Source organism: Cetorhinus maximus, chromosome 19, assembly GCF_964194155.1.
Source record: "Cetorhinus maximus chromosome 19, sCetMax3.hap1.1, whole genome shotgun sequence".
NCBI lineage: Eukaryota > Metazoa > Chordata > Chondrichthyes > Lamniformes > Cetorhinidae > Cetorhinus > Cetorhinus maximus.
Genome location: NC_135897.1, coordinates 10568649 through 10587410, shown reverse-complemented (window position 1 = coordinate 10587410; position 18762 = coordinate 10568649). Strand labels below are relative to the sequence as shown.

The window sequence follows — 18762 nt, the reverse complement described above, 5'->3', positions numbered from 1 at the left end:
ACAGCCAGTACTTTTGAAATGTGCTCTCTGTTGTAATATAGGAAATGCAGCAGACAATTTGCACTCTAGCTCCCATAAGCAGCAACATGCTAACGGCCAAATTATATGTTTTTTGTGGTATTGATTGAGGGATTAATATTGGCCAGTACACAGCTTGCCTATCTTCAAAATCAAGCCAGCTGATCCTTTACATCCACCCAAGCAGGCAGATGGGGCCTTGGTTTAATGCCTCATCTGAACGACAGCAACTCTGACAGTGCAGCACTCCCTCAGCACTGGAGTGACAGCCTTGATTTTTGTGCTCAAGCCCTAGAGTAGGACTTGAACCCAGAACCTTGTGAATCAGAGGCAAGAGTGCTGCCAACTGAGCCAATGGTGCCATAAGCCCCACAAGCAAAACTCAGGGTCAGTCTTAGAGTTTGGCTCTTATAGAATCATCATGTAATGGGGCTTGCTGAGTATGGGATGCACTTGCCCGACCGACGCCGGTAACTTTCTTGGATAGCTTTGCTGCTGTTTGTTTAACTTTTCTACACTTTAACCAGCTGGTTCTCTGCTCACTGGATTCCTTGCCTTTGAGCTGTCTGTCCCTTTTTTTGTTCCTTCCAGGTGAGGGACTGGTAGATTGACACTTCTGGAGTTAGAACTTGCCTCCACTTTGAGGGAGAGACTGCTGCATGCATTATACCGTAGATCTTAGATATACCTTGGATTCGGGAATGGTCCCATTAGATTGGAAGTTGGCACATGTTGCATCACTTTTCAACAAAGGAGGTTGGGTGAAAAGGGTGAACTATAGGCCAGTTGGCTTAACATTAGTTGCTGCAAAGACAATGCGCCTTGACAACATCCCAGCAGCAGTACTGAAGGCTTGTGCTCCAGGACTAACTGAGTCCTTAGCCAAGCTGTTCCAGCACCACTACAATACTGGCATCTACCTGGAAAATTGCTCAAGCGTGTCCTGTTCACAAAAAGCAGGACAAATCCAATCCAGCCAATTACGGCTTCATCAGTCCACTCTCGATCATCAGCAAAGTGATGGAAGGGATCATGGACAATGCTATAAAGCGGCACTTTCTCAGAAACAACCTGTTCACTGACACTTAGTTTGGGTTCCGCCAGGGCCAATCGGCTCTTGACCTCATTACAGCCTTGTTCCAAACATGCAGAAACCCTCATAACATTTAAGAAGTATTTGGATGTGCATTTGCGATGCCATGGCATACATGGCTATGGGCCGAGTGCTGGAAAATTAGATTAGAATAGTTAGGTACTTGTTTGACCAGCGCAGACTCGATGGGCTGAAGGGCCTTTTTCTGTGCTGTAGACCTCTGACTCTATGAACAAAAGAGCTGAACTCGAGGTGAAGGTCGAATGACTGCCCTTGCCATCAAGGTCACATTTGACAGAGCGTGGCATCGAGGAGCCCTAGCAAAAGTTGAGTCAATGGGAATTTGGGAGAAAACTCTGTTGATTGGAGTCATACCTAGCACAAAGGAAGATGGTTATGGTAGTTGGAGGTCAAATGCAGTTCCAGGACATCACTGCAGGATTTCCACAGGGTAGTGTCCTCAGCCCAACCATCTCCAGCTGCTTCAATAATGATTTTTCTTCCATCATGGGATCAGAAGTGGGAATGTTCACTGATGATTGCACAATGCTCAGCACCATTCACAACTCAGATTCTGAAGCAGTCTGTGCCCATGTGCAGCAAGACCGGGACAATACCCAGGCTTGGGCTGATAAGTGGCAAGTAACATTCATGCCAGACAATGACCATCTCCAACAAGAGAGAATCAAGCCACCTCACCTTGACATTCAATGGTATTACCATCACTGAATCCCCCACTATCAACATCCTGTCCCGGGGGTCACCATTGACCAGAAACTAAATTGGACTAGCCGTATAAATACTGTGGCTACAAGAACTGATCAGAGGCTAGGAATTCTGCAGGGAGTAACTCACTATCTATAAGGCCTGGTACATTGTGCATCGGTGGGCATCCGGCTTGCTGCCAATGCCATCCATGACCTTGGAATGGGCATGCTCAGCCTGATGTCACACGAGGCCTCGGTGGCTCGGGTGTGTGATGGGCTCCCATCTGAGCAAACTCCTGCTCTGAAGGAATTCCACACTGACCCCAAGCACTGAAACCCTCCCTCAGGAGCAGGAGCCCCACAATGTGAGCTGCCTTGCGGAAATGCCTTCCATACCTTTTAGCTTGGCGCGGAGGGGTTTCCTGTATGGGCTGCTGCTGCACACCCGTCGCCTGCTGCCCGAACATGCCTTCGTGTTCCCTGTTGCTGTCTGGTGGCAGAGGTCCCCATTGGAGGGCTTTCCGAGCAGGAGTGCTCCTACTTAACATCAGGGACCTGGAGTGGAGGGCGTTGCATGCAGCTGTCCCATACAACTATCAGTTCACAGACTCCCAAGAAACCTGTATCTTTTGCGGCCTTGCGGAGTTCGTGGACCACGTGTATATGTAGGCTGCACTCCCTTTTCAGTTATTTTTAAAATTTGTTATTTAATTTTTGGTTGCACTTCAGCCGCACACACCTAATCTTTGGGCACCCAGTGCGGAGCGGGGCGTGGAAGAAGGAGGACCCCCTTGGTGGGCCTGGGCCTGACCAAATTGGCCATTAACAGGTCCAGGCAGTGGGCGATCGAGGGAGTCGTCCAACTGTCTACCTCTCTCCCGCGGCTATGTTCGCAGCTGGGTGTCCTTGGAGAGGGAGCATGCGGTATCTGCCTTCCGTGACCAGTGGGCACCGCGGGGACTGGGGTACATTATTGGCCCCCACAATCACATTTTGGTTTGATCTTTGTAAGTTTCCTTTTTGTTTTGTCTTTTGTTGCCGCCCCCTTTAAGGGGCTTCCCCATTTATTTGTTCATTTGATCTTTTAATTTGTTGATTTGTCCCCTTATTCTATTGGTTTTTACCAAAATAGCATCTACAAGGCACAAGTCAGGAGTGTGATGGAATACTCTCCACTTGCCTGGATGAGTGCAGCTCCATCACTCAAGAAACTCGACACCATCCAGGACAAAGCAGCCTGCTTGACTGGCACCCCATCCACCACCAAAGCAAAGTGACAGAAGTGTGTGTGCCATCTACAAGATGATTTGGATAAAGAGAGAGTAATGTATCAAATTTTGCTAATTTGGTGGAAAGGTAATCTGTGGGAAGGACGCAGGCTGCAAAGAGATATAGACATCTTAAGTAAGTGGGCAACAAGATGGTAATTGAAGTATAATATCGGGAATTGTGAAGTTATTCACTTTGGTCAGAAGAATAAAAAAGCAGAATATTTTTAAAAGGTGAGAAACTCATAAGTGTTGATGTTCAAAGAGACCTGGGTGTGCTTGTACAAGGAAAACAAAGTTAGCATGTAGGTGCTGCAAGCAATTAGGAAAGCAAATGGCACATTGGTCTTTATTGCAAGGGGGCTGGAGTACACAAATAAAGAAATTTTGCTACAGTTGCACAGGGTTTAGGTGAGACCGTATCTGGAATACTGTGCAGTTTTAGACTCCATGTTTAACAGTATAGACTTGCATTGGAGGCAGTACAGTGAAAGTTCACTAATTTAGTCCTAGGGATGAGGGGTTCTCCTATGATAGGCTGAGTAAATTGGGGTTATATTCTCTGGGGTTTAGAAGAATGAGAGACAATCTTAATTGAAGCTGACAAAATTCAGAAGGGGCTTGATAGGATATTGTTTCCACTGGTCAGAGAATCTAAAACACAGGCATGGTCTCAGGATAAGGGGCTGATTATTTAGGACTGAGATGAGGAGAAAACTCATTAACAGTTGTGAATTTTTGCAGTTCTCTACCCCAGAGAGTTGTGGATGTTTTATTGTTGGATACATTTAAGGCTGGGATGGGCAGATTTTTGGTGTCTCCGGGAATCGAGGGATTTGGGGAGCAGTGGTGGGGTGGGTGGGAAAGTGGAGTTGAAGACCATGTTCATTATAAATGGTGGAGCAGGCTCAATTGGGCCATATGGCCTACTCCTCCTATTTCTTGTGTACCTCTCTGCCTGTGACTTACTGTTGCACTTTTACAAGAAGTATATTTAAAATCGAGTAAAGTATGTATTCAACCTGCTAAAACTGCAAAGTTGCATTCCCTAAAGAACAAGCACTTTTGACCGAGTCTTGTGCTTGCTCTCTGTCTGATCCCTGTATTGGGAAGCCTTTTCATCTTGCTCCCTGAAGATGTTGACCCTTGTTTGGATCAAGTTCCACGAGGGCCAGCAGCCCCATTTGTGCTTCACTCAGTCGTTTTTAATTTGGGAGCCGAACCTGTGGCACTCATGGTCGAGCCCAATCCTGTACTCGTCTACTGGCTGCGAGCATATTCCAGCAGAGTTTGGGGAACAGACACCTCGTCTTCCTACCCCTGGAGTGCTGAAGTCAATGGTAACATACCAGCTGCTGCTGAGCTCAGTCTGCATACTGAACCTAGGACCTCAGCACTGTAATACATTGTATTTACCCACTGGTCTATTGAGGGAGTTGATTTCTGTCACCTAGTTCCTCTCTTCTTGAAACACACTTCAGCTTGCTCAGTGAGTGTGTTAACAATGCTGGCCATGGTTGTGCTGAAACTGAAGCTCTTTTATCTGCAAGGGATTATAAGAACATAAGAACTAGGAGCAGGAGTAGGCAATTCAGCCCCTCGAGCCCTGCCCTGCCATTCAATATGATCATGGCTGATCTCATTTCGGCCTCAACTCCAATTTCCCGTCCTCTCCCCATAACCTTTCAACCCGTTGCTAATAAAAAACCTGTCTATCTCCTCAAATTTATTCAGCGTCCTGGCATCCACTGCACTCTGTGCTTTCTGTTGGTTAGCCGATCCTCTATCCAAGACAATATATTACCCCTAACTCCGTGTGGTCTTGTGTATTAATCTTTTGTGCGGCACCTTATCAAAGGTCTTCTGGAAGTCCAGATATACTACATCTACAGGATCCCCATTATCCACTTTGCTTGTAACATCTTCAAAGAACTTTAGCAAATTAGTCGAACATGATTTACTCTTCATAAAACCGTGCTGACTCTGATGGATTGCATTTTGACTTTCCAAATGCCCCATTACTACTTCCTCAATAATGGATGCCAACAATTTCCTAATGACAGACGTTAAACTAACTGGTCTATAGTTTCCTACTTTCTGCCACCACCCCCCCTTTTTTTTGAATAAGGGCGTTATATTAGAGTTTTCCAATCCACTGAAACCTTTCCACAATCCAGGGAATTTTGGAATATTATAGCCAATGCATCCACTATCTCCGCTGCCACTTCCTTTAAGACCCTGGGACATAGGCCATCAGATCCTGGGGACTTGTCACCCTTTAATACCAATAGTTTGCTCAGTACTTTCTCTCTGGTGATGGTAATTGTTCTAAGTTACTCCTTCTCTATACCCTCTGCACCACCTGTTACTATTGGGGTGGTTCTAGTGTCCTCCACAATGAAAACTGAGGCAAAATATAGATTAAGCGTCTCTGCCATTTCTGCATTCCCCACTATTAACTCCCCAGTCTCGTCCTCCAAGGGACCAACATTCACTTTAGCTACTCTCTTTCCTTTTATATACTTATAGAAGCTTTTGCTATCAGTTTTTACATTTTGCGCTAGTTTTCTTTCATAATTTACCTTTGCTCTTTTTATTTTTTTTTAGTCACCCTTAGTTGATCTTTAAAAGTTTCCCAATCTTTCAGCCTGCCACTGACCTTTTGTCTTTAGTATGCCTTAGTTTTTGCCTATGTTATCTTTAACTTCTTTGCTTAGCCATGGATGCTTTTTCCCACCTCTTACCATCTTTCTTCCTCTTTTGGAATATATTTTACTTGGGAGGAATTGAATATCTCAAATATCTTCCACTGAGTACCCTTGGATATTCAACTCCCAAACCTGTTCTCCCTGTAACCACGTCTCAGTAATCGCCACCAAATCATACCTATTTATCTCTATTTGCGCTGTTAACTCATTTGTTTTATTCCGAATGCTACGCACATTCAGATACAAAGCCTTTAAGTTTGGCCTGTTGTCAGTTTTCCCTATTCTTATATGATTCTTTGGTGCAATATAGCGTTCACACACTCTGTCCCTTCCTTTCAATCTTTGGTAACAATCAGCCTCGTCACTAACCTGCACTCTTACTCTCTCAAACTTTGATTTTTTTTATATTTCCATGCAACTGAATTCTCGCCCCCCCCACCGCAACTATTTAGTTTAAAGCCCTATCTACGACCCTAGTTATGCAATTCGCCAGCACACTGGTCCCAGCATGATTCAAGTCGAACCCGTCCGAACGGAATAGCTCCCTCTTTCCCCAGTACTGGTGCCAATGTCCCATGAATTCAAACCCATTTCTCCCACACCAATCTTTGAGCTACGCATTTACCTCTTTAATCTTATTGACCCTGTGCCAATTAGCTTGTGGCTCAGGTAGTAATCCGGAGATTATTACCTTTTTGGTTCTGCTTTTTAATTTAGTCCTTAGCTGCTCGTATTCCCTCAGCAGAACCTCTTTCCTCGTTCCATCTATATCGTTGGTACCTACGTGGACCATGACAACTGGATCTTTCCCCTCCCGTTCCAAATTCCTCTGCAGCCCAGATGAGATATCCTTAACCCTGGCACCAGGTAGGCAACACAGCCTTCGGGACCCTCGATCCTGGCTACAGAGAACAGTATCTATTCCCCTACCTATACTATCCCTGATTACAACTACATTTCTCTTTCCTCCCCCCACTTAAATGGCTCCCTGTACCATGGTCAGTTTGCTCATCCTCCTTATAGTCCCCGCTCTCGTCCACACAGGGAGCAAGAATCTCGAACCTGTTGGATAAGGGTAAGGGCTGAGGCTCCTGCAGTGCTACTTCCTCAATCCCTCTACCTGCCTCACTCATAGTCACACCCTCCTGTCCCTGACCACTGGCCGAATTTAAGGTAGCAAATTTGAGAGGTGTGACTGTCTCCTGAAACTGAATTCTTTCTTGCTGATCAAGACACATGTCAGGTTGAAGTCGGGTGCTGTTAGCTGGGGTTGGAAACTGCAAAGTATGTTGCGCTCGAGTCTGGGCTAATTGAACACATCTCAGGGCAAGGCCTTGCTAGGTGTGGACTGTTTGCTGCTCTCGTTTGTGAACCTGCATTCATTAGAAGTGTTAAGTGGTCAATGAGTCAACCCATGCTGTTCAGTTCAAATGGCACATTGTGCAAATGCTGATAATCTGAAATGTAAATAGAAAACGTGTAAATGCGCAACTCAGTGTCTGTGGAGAGAGCAAACTAATTCATGTTTTAGGTGTAACAGTTGGTGTGATTGACATCCTTTTAAAACACTGCAGATGCTGGAAATGTGAAATAAAAGCATAATGCTGGTAATATTTAGCACACCTGGCAGCATCTGTGGGGAGAGAGGAGCAGAATTAATATTCTAGTTTTGTCGAAAGACCATCGAAGTGAAATGTTAACTGTTTCTTGCTCCACAGATGCTGCCTGACCTGCTGAGTGTTTCCAGTATTTTCTGTTTTTATCTTTTTTTAAAGTAATGTTTTTATTGACCATTATAACCGATGAAAACTTATGTTTGTCAAAGGGGCAGAGCCACAATTCTTTGCCATTTTTTTGATGGGCTGCTCTAGGTAGCCTGGGGCTACCTTGTATGAACTTGCATTGGGTTACATGCATCCAGTTTGCTTGTCATCCTGATGCTATCAGGAGTACAAACCAAGGTAGCAAGTAGTTAATAAATAAACAGCCATGTTTCCCTGATTAGTGTTAGATCAAGAGTTGGTGCAAGACATGTATCTTGTTTTTAATATTGGATTGACCTTTGTGTAGAAGCTTGCAATTATTCAAAATGTATTGCTTATCTAAGTTTTCAATGTTAAGTTAACGATTCTGCTAGTTTATAGCTTGAGCTGTAGGGTTAGTTCTAATGTAGGTGATATTGTGTCATAAAATATGATATAAACCAATAACCTTGAGTGCAATGAATATAACGCAAGAAATAGGAGCAGGAGTAGACCACATGGCCCATCGAGCCTGCTCCACCATTCAATATGATCATGGCTGATCGTGGGCTTCAACTCCATTTTCCTGCCCATGCCCCATATCCCTAAATCCCCTGAGAGACCAAAATCTGTCTATCCCAACCTTGAATTTACGAAGTGATGGAGCATCCGTAACCCTCTGGGGTAGAGAATTCCAAAGATACACAACCCCTTTGAGTGAAGAAATTTCTCCTCATCTCAGTCTTAAATGACCTGTCCCTTATCCTGAGACTGTGCCCCCTTGTTTCAGATTTCCCAGCCAAGGGAAATAACCTCTGTCTCTACCCTCTCAAGCCCCTTCAGAATCTTGTAGGTTTCAAAGAGATCACCTCTCATTCTTCTAAACTCCAGAGAATACAGACCCAATTTACTCAGCCTGTCATCATAGGACGACCTTCTTTTCCAGAAACCAATCTAGTGAACATTTGCTCTCCTGGCTCAAATGTACATATACCCTTCCTCACATATGAGGACCAAAACTGCTCTCAGTATTCCAGGTGTGGTCTCACCAAAGCATTGATAAAGGTTTTCAGTTTGTCTCTTGAGTCTCACTAGGTTTACAAATATATATAGTGCAGGTAAAGGCACGCTCTGGATCATGGGGACCCTGGGGTCCAATGGCAAATGACATTGAGCTCTTGGAGAAAATCGTTTGCCACTTAAATTTACTTTTCAATAACCTGGTTACTTAGCTCTTGGTAGTCTGATTTTAAATGAAGGGATAGATTACAGCCAGGATTAAATATTGTTGCTCAGCGCCATATGTTGAGATGACTCACCTGGCCCTGATTTAAGTGTCTTGTTTACTCCTGTTTACCACAAGCAACCTGTCCCGAGCATCTGATGTTCTCTGATTAGAGGCTGTAAACTACAAATTGCTATATGATATAACCACTGCCCCCTCAATCCTTTCTGCCATGGAGGCATGTGCCTGACCTACAGCCGTCATCTCCTCTGAAACAAGATTTTGGTCTGCAAAGGACTAAACCCATGACTACTTGATCAGGGCAGAGAGAGATAGTTATGAAAGGAGGGTGAGATAGAGGTTAGTGTGAGGGTGGCAGAATAGTCACATGGCATTTAAAGGAGTTTATATTTCAGCTATAATATATAGAAATAAATTGCAGCTGGCTACAAAGAAATCGTATATCCAGAGTAGATTATACTAAGAAACTCTTAAAATTGTAAATTCTGGATCAGTTCTAGCTTAAAGCAGATTGTACAGATTCCTTGAGTACTGAGGAATTACTTTGAGGACATGGAGTGCAGTCGACAGTAAGGAAAGTGGAGACTGTGAGGGATATGTTTAACCCTGTCAGCAGATAAGCTTCGACATGTGAGACAGCTGCAGCCTGACGCACCAGAGCCTAGTGCTGGATGGGTGCCTGCCTGTCTGTACACAACTTTGGGTGTGGGGAAGAAGTATTCACCTCCCTCGGTATGATAGCTGTGAGCTGTTTGGTCAGACATGATGTGTCTTGTTCAGTTGCTTCCTGTTTGGTGAAGCTTTACATCCCACATAATTACATGCCTGGCAGGAATGTTGGAATGTTCTTTCAAACTGCTGTGCAATTGGAGGAATCCAGTGGGTGAAGGAGCTCTGCTGGTTTTCTCCCATCTCTGAAGGCACTGACTCCTGTTGAAATCTGGTTCTGCAGATATTGGCAACTGCCAGTGTCTGGGCCAAGTGGCTATGTATACCTGGATTATGAGCATTAGGTCAAGTCTACAGTGCAGAAGCAAGCCATTTGGCTTCACTAATTTGTGCCAGTATCCATGCGCCAGGTGAGCTTTCTCCCACCTATCTCTTTTACCCTGTTGTACTGATCCATTACTTTCCATTAAATGCACCTATGCTACTTGTCACAACTACTCCATATAGTAGCATGTTCTACATTCTAACCACTTTGAGTGAGGACGTTTCTTCTGAATTTCCCATTGGATTTATTAGTGACTCCCCTGGATTTAACATTTGTAGGTTGGATTCCCCCACAAGTGTAAACATTATCTCCGTCTACTCTGCTGAACCTCTTCAGAATCTAATGGACCTCTTTGACCACCCCTCGGCTTTCTCTTTTCAAGAGAAAAGAGCCTGGCCTTTCCATAAGTATATTCTCGCAGTTATGGGATCATCCTTTTTTTGCACCTATAAGATGGGGGCCAGAAATATGCACAATACTTCAAATGTAGCTTAACTAAGATTCAGGCATGTTTAACGTAACTCCCGTGTTTTTCAATTTTCTCCCTCTAGGCATCAACTCCAGTGCTTGGTTTGTCTTTTCCACGGCCTTATTTACTTGCGTCACTACTTTTAATGATTTGTCGATGTGTACCCCCAGATCCTTTTGTTCCTCTATCCTATTTTGGCAGTTACTATCCAAATAGTATATGGCGTCTTTATTTTTTCTACAAAAATGCACCATCTAACATACCACAAAAATTAATCTGCCAATTGCACGCCATTCTGCAAAATTTATTATTGTCTTATTGTACTTTGCCGCCTCCTGTGAGAGCTCTCACCCAAATTTGTTGTTACCCCCATCTTTTGAAGTTGTGCTGAGCGTTGAGGTTATTGACCATGAAAGACCTCAGAGTTAAGTTTGACCCTATCCCAGCGGGTGTCACTGGATTTCCCCTCTCTGTCTCGAGGTACTGAAGCCAGTTGTGGCATTCTGACCACAGCCGGCTCAGCACAAACTAAGGTCAAACGTAGATCGTTGGTCTCTTCTCTCAGAATCATTGGAAGTGTTGGAAAGCTTTGGCCTTAGATCAATTTTGCTGTGCTTTTTGGGCCTTTAATATGTACCTGAACTTGTAAACCTGTTTGGAGCCATGAGTTAAAATTTCACCTGAAGAATGGCAGCTCAGTGCGCTCATCACTATATTGGGTTATGAGCTGAAACCATGAAGTGGGGCTTGAACACAACCATTTGACTTAGAACGTGGGCTGATTCTTCATACACGCTTGTAATTGGACTTGAGAAGACAGTTGCCTCTGAGATTACTAGACAGCCAGTGTGTCTCTGCATGGCAGATTGCCTGTGGTCAGCACTCAATCCCAGCAAAGAGATAACACCTTCTTCAGGAAACAAAGGGAGATGATGGGGGAGGCAAAAAAATGCATACGTTGGAGAGGGCTCTGATTCTCTGAGGCCATGGGCCTTGTGAGGGCTCTGGCTGAAGGGGCCATGGGCCTGGGGCAAAGGCTCTGGCTCAAAGGGCCATGGGCCTGCGGTGAGGGCTCTGGCTCATGGGCTTTAAAGGAAAGGGTCAATTACAGCCAGGGTTATAATCAGTACAATTCAGGATAACGTGTGACATGGAGGGGACACTGAGCTGATGCTGATCCCAGGCACCCACCGCCCTTGTCCTTTTAGGTATTGTGCTCATGGGTGTTGGGGAAGAAGCCATTGAGTTGCAGCAGTGCGTCTTGTAGATGGTACACACTGTTATTGTGTGCCAGCAGTGGAGGGAGTGAATGTTTATTGATTTGGATAGGTTGCTGATCACGCAGGCGGCTTTGTCTGGATGGTTGAGCTCAAGTTGTTGAAGCAGCACTCATCCAGGCAAGTGCAGATTATTCTATCACAATCGTGACCTGTGCTTTGTTGGTAGTGGAGTGGCTTTGGGAAGTCAGGAGGTGAGCAACTCAACTTAAAATACCGCAACCTCTGACATCTTATAATAGCCACGACATTTATGTGCTTGGTCCAGTTGCCTTTCTGCTCGTTGGGGACCCCAGGATGTTGGTGAATTTGGTGATTGTATTGTCGTTGAATGCCATGGGGAGGTGGTTGGGGTCCCACGTGTTGAATATGGTCACTGACGCTTTTGGGAAGTGACGTTTAGGCCGCAATAATCAGCAAAAGTCTGGACATTGTCCAAGTTTTGTTCTGTGCACCCATGGGCTGCTTCGTTATTTAAAGAATTGCAGATGGAGCTGGACATTGCAATCATTAGTGAGCTGCCATACCTGTGACCTTATGTTGGAGGGAAGGTCACTGGAGCAGCTGGAAGGACACTACCCCAAGTAACTCTGGCAGCAGTGACCTCAGCTGAGATGTTTGGCCACCAACAAACAAACAATCTTTCTTTGTGCCAGGTGTAACTTCACTGGAGAGTTTTCTACCTGATCCCCATTGACTTGAGTTTTATTAGAATCTTAGAATAATACAGCACAGAAGGAGTTCATTCAGCCGATTGCGCTTGTGCTGGCTCAGATACAGTGATCCACTTTGTCCCACTCCCTGGTCTTTCCCTATAGCCCTATCAATTTTTCCCCTTCAAGTATTTATCCAATTCTCTTTCTAAAGTTGTTGTTGACACTGCTTCCACTGCCTTTTCAGGCAGTGCTGCACTGTGTACATTTTTTCATCATTTTGACTCTGGCTCCTTGGTGCCACACTTAGATGTTGAGGGCACCACTCTCACCACACTTTGTTCTGTTCAGTATGCAAGGAGAAAGGAATTGAGGTTGATGCTGATAGTCAGATGGGGAAGGGTGGGAGAACGCTTGAGTGTAGCTTGGAATGCCAGCATGAATTGGCTGGGCGAAGTGGCCTGTTTCTGTGCTATATATTTTACATAACCCAAACTGACTAACATTAAGCAGGTAATTGTTGAGCAAGTGCTGCTTGATGGCACTGTCGATGACTCCTTCCTGATGATGGAGAATGGCATGATAGGATGGTATTGGCTGGGTTGGATTTGCCCCGCTTTGTGAGGGCAAGACAGACCTGGACAATTTTCCACATCAGGTAAGTACCAGTGTTGTAGCTGTATTGGAATGGTTTGGCTAAATCTGGAGCTCAGGCCTTCACTACAGCTGGGATGTTATCAGGGCCTATATCATTTGCTTATCCAGTGTGCCTAGCCATTTCTAAGTTGGTATGTGGAGTAAACCTAGACGGCTGGTGACTGGCATCTGTGATGGTGAGAGGAGGCCAAGAAAAGAATGATGGCGTGTTTATTTATGTAATGCATTTCACGGCCTCAGGACATCCCATTGTGTTTCAAGCTAATTAAGTACTTTTTAAATTGTAGTCACTGCTGCACTGCAGGAAACATGACAGCCAATTTGCATGCAGCAAGAGAAAGAAATTAGAGTATGAGAGAAAGCTAGATAGAAATGTTAAAATGGGTAGCAAGAGTTTCTACAGGTATTTAAACAGGAAAAGTGTAGGTAAAGTGAGTGTTGGTCCCCTGGAGAGTGAGAATGGGGAGTTAATAGTAAATAATAAGGAAATTGTGGATGAAACAAACAAATATTTTGCTTCTGCCTTCACTATAGAGGATACAAAAAACATTCCAGTAATAGCTGTAAATCAGGAGGTGGAAGGGAATGAGGAACTTGGTGAAATAACAATCACTAGGGAAGCAGTACTGAGCAAACTGATGGAGCTGCAGGCTGACAAGTCTCCGGGTCCTGTTAGACTTCACCCTGGGTCTTAAAAGAAGTGGCTAATGAGGTAGCAGATGCGTTGGTGTTAATTTTCCAAAATTCACTAGATTTTGGAAAGGTTCCATCAGACTGTGAAAGTAGCAAATATAACCCCCCTCTTCAAGAAGGGAGGGAGGCAGAAAGTAGGAAACGAGAGGCCAGTTGGATTGATATCTGTTATGGAGAAGGTGTTAGAATCGATCATTAAGGAGGCTATAGCTGGGCACTTTGAGAAGCTCAAGGTAATCGGGAAGAGACAGCATGGTTTTGTGAAAGGGAACTGTGTTTAACCAATTTATTGGAATTCTTTGAAGGAGTCACATGCGCTGTGGATAAAGGGGAGCATGTAGACGTACAGTACTTGGATTTCCAGAAGACATTTGATAAGGTGCAGTGTCAAAGGTTACTGCGGAAAATAAAAGCTCATGGTGTAGGGCGTAACATATTAGCATGGATAGAAGATTGGTTAGCTGGCAGAAAGCAGAGTATGCGTAATTCAGTCTTTTTCTGATTGGCAGGATGTGACGAGTGGAGTCTCGTAGGGGCCTGTGCTGGGGCCTCAACTTTTTGTAATTTATATCAATGACTTAGATGAGGGGAGTGAAGGCATGTTAGCTAAATTTGCAGATGACACAAAGATAGGTAGAAAATTATGTTGTGAAGAGGATACGAGATTGCAGAAGGATATAGATATGTTGATTGGGTGGCCAAAAATCTGTCAGATAGAGTATAATGTGGGAAAATGTGAAGTTGGCAGGAAGAATAAAAAAAAGCAGAGAAGAGTTGCAGAATTGAGAGGTGCAGAGGTGTTCTAATGCATGAGTCACAAAATGTTAGTATGCAGGTACAGCAAGTAATTAAGAAGGCTAATGGAATTTTATTCTGAGAGGAATTGAACATAAAAGTAAGGATGTTATGCTTCAGTTATACAGGGCATTAGTGAGACCAGATATCAAATACTGTGTGCAGTTTTTGTGTCCTTATTTAAGGAAGGATGTAAATGCGTTGGAGGCAGTTCAGAAGAGGTTTACTAGATTGATACCTGGAATGAGTGGGTTGTCTTATGAGGAAGGGTTCGACAGACTGGGCTTGTTTCCACTGGAGTTTAGAAGAATGAGGGGTGACTTGATTGAAGTATACAAGATCCTGAATGGTATTGACAAGGTTGATGTGGAAAGGATGTTTCCTCTTGTGGTTGAGTCCAGAACTGGGGGCACTGTTTTAAAATTAAGGGTTACGCTTTAGGGCAGAGATGAGAATTTTTTTTCTGAGGGTTGTGTGACTTTGGAATTCTCTGCCTCAGAAGGCAGTGGAAGCCGGGTCACTGATTATTTTTAAGGCAGAGGTAGATAGATTCTCGTTAGGCAAGGGAATCAAAGATTATCGGAGGTAGATGGGAATGTGGAATTCAAAATACAAACAGATCAACCATGATCTTATCGAATGGCAGAGCTGGCTCGAGGGGTTGTGTGGTCTACTTCTCCTATTTCATATGTTCGTATGTTCTGTAATGATTAGAATTCCTTTTTAGTTATATGGTTGAGGCCTTGAGGGATAAATATTGGCCAGAATACTGCAATGAACTCCCTCTGATATTTGAAATCATGCCCTGGATCTTTCAAGTTCTCTTGAGGGCAGATAAGGCCTTGGTTTCATCTTTCATCTGAGAGATAGCATCTCTGACAGTGTAGCACTTCTTTATTGCTATTGCATGGGAGTGTAAACCTAGATTCTGAGTTCATGTCTCTGGAGTGAGACTTGAACCCACAACCTTTTTACTCAGGTGAGTGTGTTACCAACGGTGCCATGGCTGACCAGGATCATCCACTACATCTGCCTGAAGACAATTGCAGGCTGTTCAGCCTTGTCTTTTGTACTTGCTTCGCACTCTGTCATTGAGGATGTTCATTAAGCCTGCTCTTCCCATTAGCTATTTTGTCTGCTACCAATTGCAGTTGGATGTGGCATAACTGCAGAGCTTTGACTTGATCTGTTGGTTGCGAGACCTCTTAACACTGTCTCTCGTACTGCTTCCTCTGTTTGGTACAGGTTACTAGAGCAATAGCATAACTAGTATGCTGTGGTACCTGCACAGAAGCAATCCTAACATAGCCAATCACTTTGCAGCTTGCTGGAATGTGCATGTCTGGTTGATGCAGTGGGACAGATGCCACTATTCTGTTAGCTTGCTGTCAGTACCAAAAAAGGCTGGTTTGGAGAGTAGGCTGAGATGGGTACACTTCAGTGAAACCCCAATTGGCTGCCTCCTCTGTGTTCTTGTTCAGCGACTGTACAGGAAAAGCAGTCTTCAGATGTGGTTAGGCCTTTGTGGGTAGCACACACTTGACTAACATTTAGTGACAACAACATCAGCAGTGTGTGGAATACTTGGAAACAGGACCCATTCTCGCGCTGTTGAGATGGGTCATTTTTGCACTTTTTAACTAATCTGACTTGATATTTTAATTGTCTTGATTATTAGTACAGTACTTAAATTTATAAAGTACCTGGCCATAGTTAACATTTTGAAGCACCCCCCCCATGGAGCTAATTTTTAGGTTTTTTTTTAGTGTTCCTGTTTCCTAAGGTTTTATACACTACTTGTCTAGACTTGTACTTAAAATATTTAAGAACATTTGAGATTACTGTCTGTCTTAAAGTAACTTTCGAGCAAATGTAAACATTTATTTATAGTGGATCTCCCCAGGTATTGCTCAGTGGTTACAGGATAGGGGAGCAGTTTGTGGAGACCATGAATATCAATCATGGCTATGAGCAACTTTGAGCCATTCAGGAAGATATGATCATTTTTCATCTCTTGGGGAGATGGAGATGGTGGTGTAGTGCTTATGTCACTGGACTAGTAATCCAAAGGCCCAGGCTAATGCTCTGGGGACATGGGTTCAAACCCCACCACGGCAGTTGGTGGAATTATAAATTCAATTAATAAATCTGGAATTATAAAGCTAGTTTCAGTAAAGGTGACCATGACAGCTATCATTGATGTGAAAACCCACCTGGTTCAACCTGCCATCCTTACCTGATCTGGGCAATGTGGTTGACTCTTAATTGTCCTCTGAAATGGCCTAGCAAGCCCCTCGGTTCAAGGGCAATTAGGGATGGGCAACAAATGCCCACATCCCATGAAAGAATATTTTTTTAAAAAGCTCATGTGAGTGCCCTAGTGAGGAGAGCAGATGAGGACGATTAAAGTTCCAACACCAGATGCTGTGTCTGACAGGAAAGGTGCATTAAAGCTGGAGATTTTGAGAAATTTTACAACCCAGAATACCATGGGATATGCATATAAAATTCAGTGACTGAGAGAAATTGAAACCTGAATGTGTTTGAGCAGATACAAATTTGACAGCACTCTTTTCTCCACCCTGCCCCCTCCCCAAAAAAAGCAATTCTTGTCTTTATGCAGCTATGTAGAAAGTTGAGGCAGCTATGTTCTTCTGGATCTGCCTTTGCTCCCATTGAAGTTTGACTGGTTATCAAGTGCACCCAGAGAATGACTCACTGCGGCTCCTTGAGAAATGAGGAACACCTGGACCCAGCCCAACTGGCTGATCTGCTCCTCACCTCCCTGGCTTAGATAGGGAATTTTCCACATGGGAGGAAGTGAATTGGAATCTGCTTTCCTGTGAGATAGCAGCTTATGCTTTAAAAATATATAGTGTGGAGAAGATGCATCACACCATTCTTTATTCTGAGGACATGGCTTCTGATTGAACTGTAATTACAGGGATATGGCAGATCAGTTATGGAGCTGCTGGATATCTAGCTTTTTGAGGTAGGTTTGTGCACTAAGAGCTCAGAAAAGGATATATTCAATGGACCCTTGAGGGGGTTCTTTAACCAGCTTCATTGCAAGATGACATGCCAGATAAGTGTCACCCTATAAATGTGAATTGATCACAATGGGGGAAAGGGGGTTTTATCATACATGAGCATCTGCTTTCTCAATCAACAGGTTCTGGAGTACTTGGTCATTTCTGTATTGCGAGCCTAATACCTGTTGCTGTAGTACTGGCTGTCGTGGTAGTGTGGAATCTTGATGCAACAGTGGTAACGTTGAGAGTGAAGAGGTTAATCAGTATTAAAACCCAGTCCTTTTGTAACTTGAACATATCCACTTTCTTTGGCTGTCTTTGTAGTCAATGTCTGCTGCTGTTGACAAGCTACTGGTAGCCAAATGTTACCCTGTGATGGGTCCAGTGACAGGGCTGCAATTGTTGATTGTCTGCATAGACAGATCCATCACGTTTAATCTTGTGCTGTTACTCACTGCCATAAGACAATGGCATAATAGCGCACCTCTGAGTATGATAAACTAGCGCTTTATAGAGGCAAGGTGGCAATCACGTGAGAGTCCTAGTGATTGTGACTTTTCCCTTTATAAGGAGCCAGTATTTGCACAGTGTGATCTGCATTCCAAGCAATTTGAATGCACCGATCTGACCCTGTCCATTTTGTAGATTGAATGAAAGTAAAAGATGGCATTTCCCACTGCTGGCAGAGGCACATTTACATAGCACTGCCTCTTGCATCTTGTGTGTACTTCATCCTGTATAATATACTGTAATCACAATTCACATTGTAATGTAGATTTTATGACTACTTTGTTGAACAGCTCTGTTCTGTGTACAAGTGTGGCTCATACTATAATTCCCACTTCCATTCTCTTGGGTGTGGTGTAGTCCTCTGAATATTGAAGGGAGACTTTGCATGTGTGGTGGATCTGTTGGGGTTTTTGGTAGTAATCGACCCTTTGTATCCCTTACCCAGGCCTAGTTGGATGATGGTAGACAGAATGGGGAAGATGCCTCGGGCTGTATTTGTTTTTTTTGGCATGGCGGAGTTATGTGTTTTAAAACATGTATTTACTTGGATTGTGTCCTCTCATGGCCCCTTCTCCCATGAGTTCTGTACTGGCCAAGTTTATTTCCATGCGGTCTGATGAGAGGCACACATCACAAATGTAATAAACATCAGAATGCTTGTGCGCTTGAACTGCCAGAGTTTTGAAAGTTTCTGTTACGTTACCAACTAAAATTCAGGACCATGTCAAGGAAGCACACTCCCTAGCATCAGGGACAGTGGTGCAGAGAGGATTTTCCTGTCACTACTGGATATTTGGGATACTGTCAACGGAAGACGTTCCCTAACATTACTGGATATTGGGGATAGCGTCAATGAGGTTGTTATGACCGATGCAGGTGGTAAAAAGCGGAGCTATTTAA

The 18762-nt window shown here is 44.0% G+C and overlaps 1 protein-coding gene across 6 annotated transcripts in view; it reads left to right on the top strand.

The window, feature by feature from the left end:
• Nucleotides 1-18762, top strand: part of LOC144693634 (serine/threonine-protein kinase PAK 2-like) — a 76823-nt gene that overhangs the window by 17740 nt on the left and 40321 nt on the right. The window contains exon 2 of one of the 6 annotated variants that reach the window (XM_078563472.1): nt 2951-3100. The exons of 2 other annotated variants lie outside the window; for them this stretch is intronic. The gene's annotated coding sequence lies outside the window, so the exon portion shown is untranslated. Of the gene's footprint in view, nt 1-2950; nt 3141-13739; nt 13759-17293; nt 17313-18762 lie in introns of those variants that run through there. 3 more of the 6 variants (XM_078563470.1, XM_078563473.1, XM_078563475.1) reach the window with 3 other exon arrangements.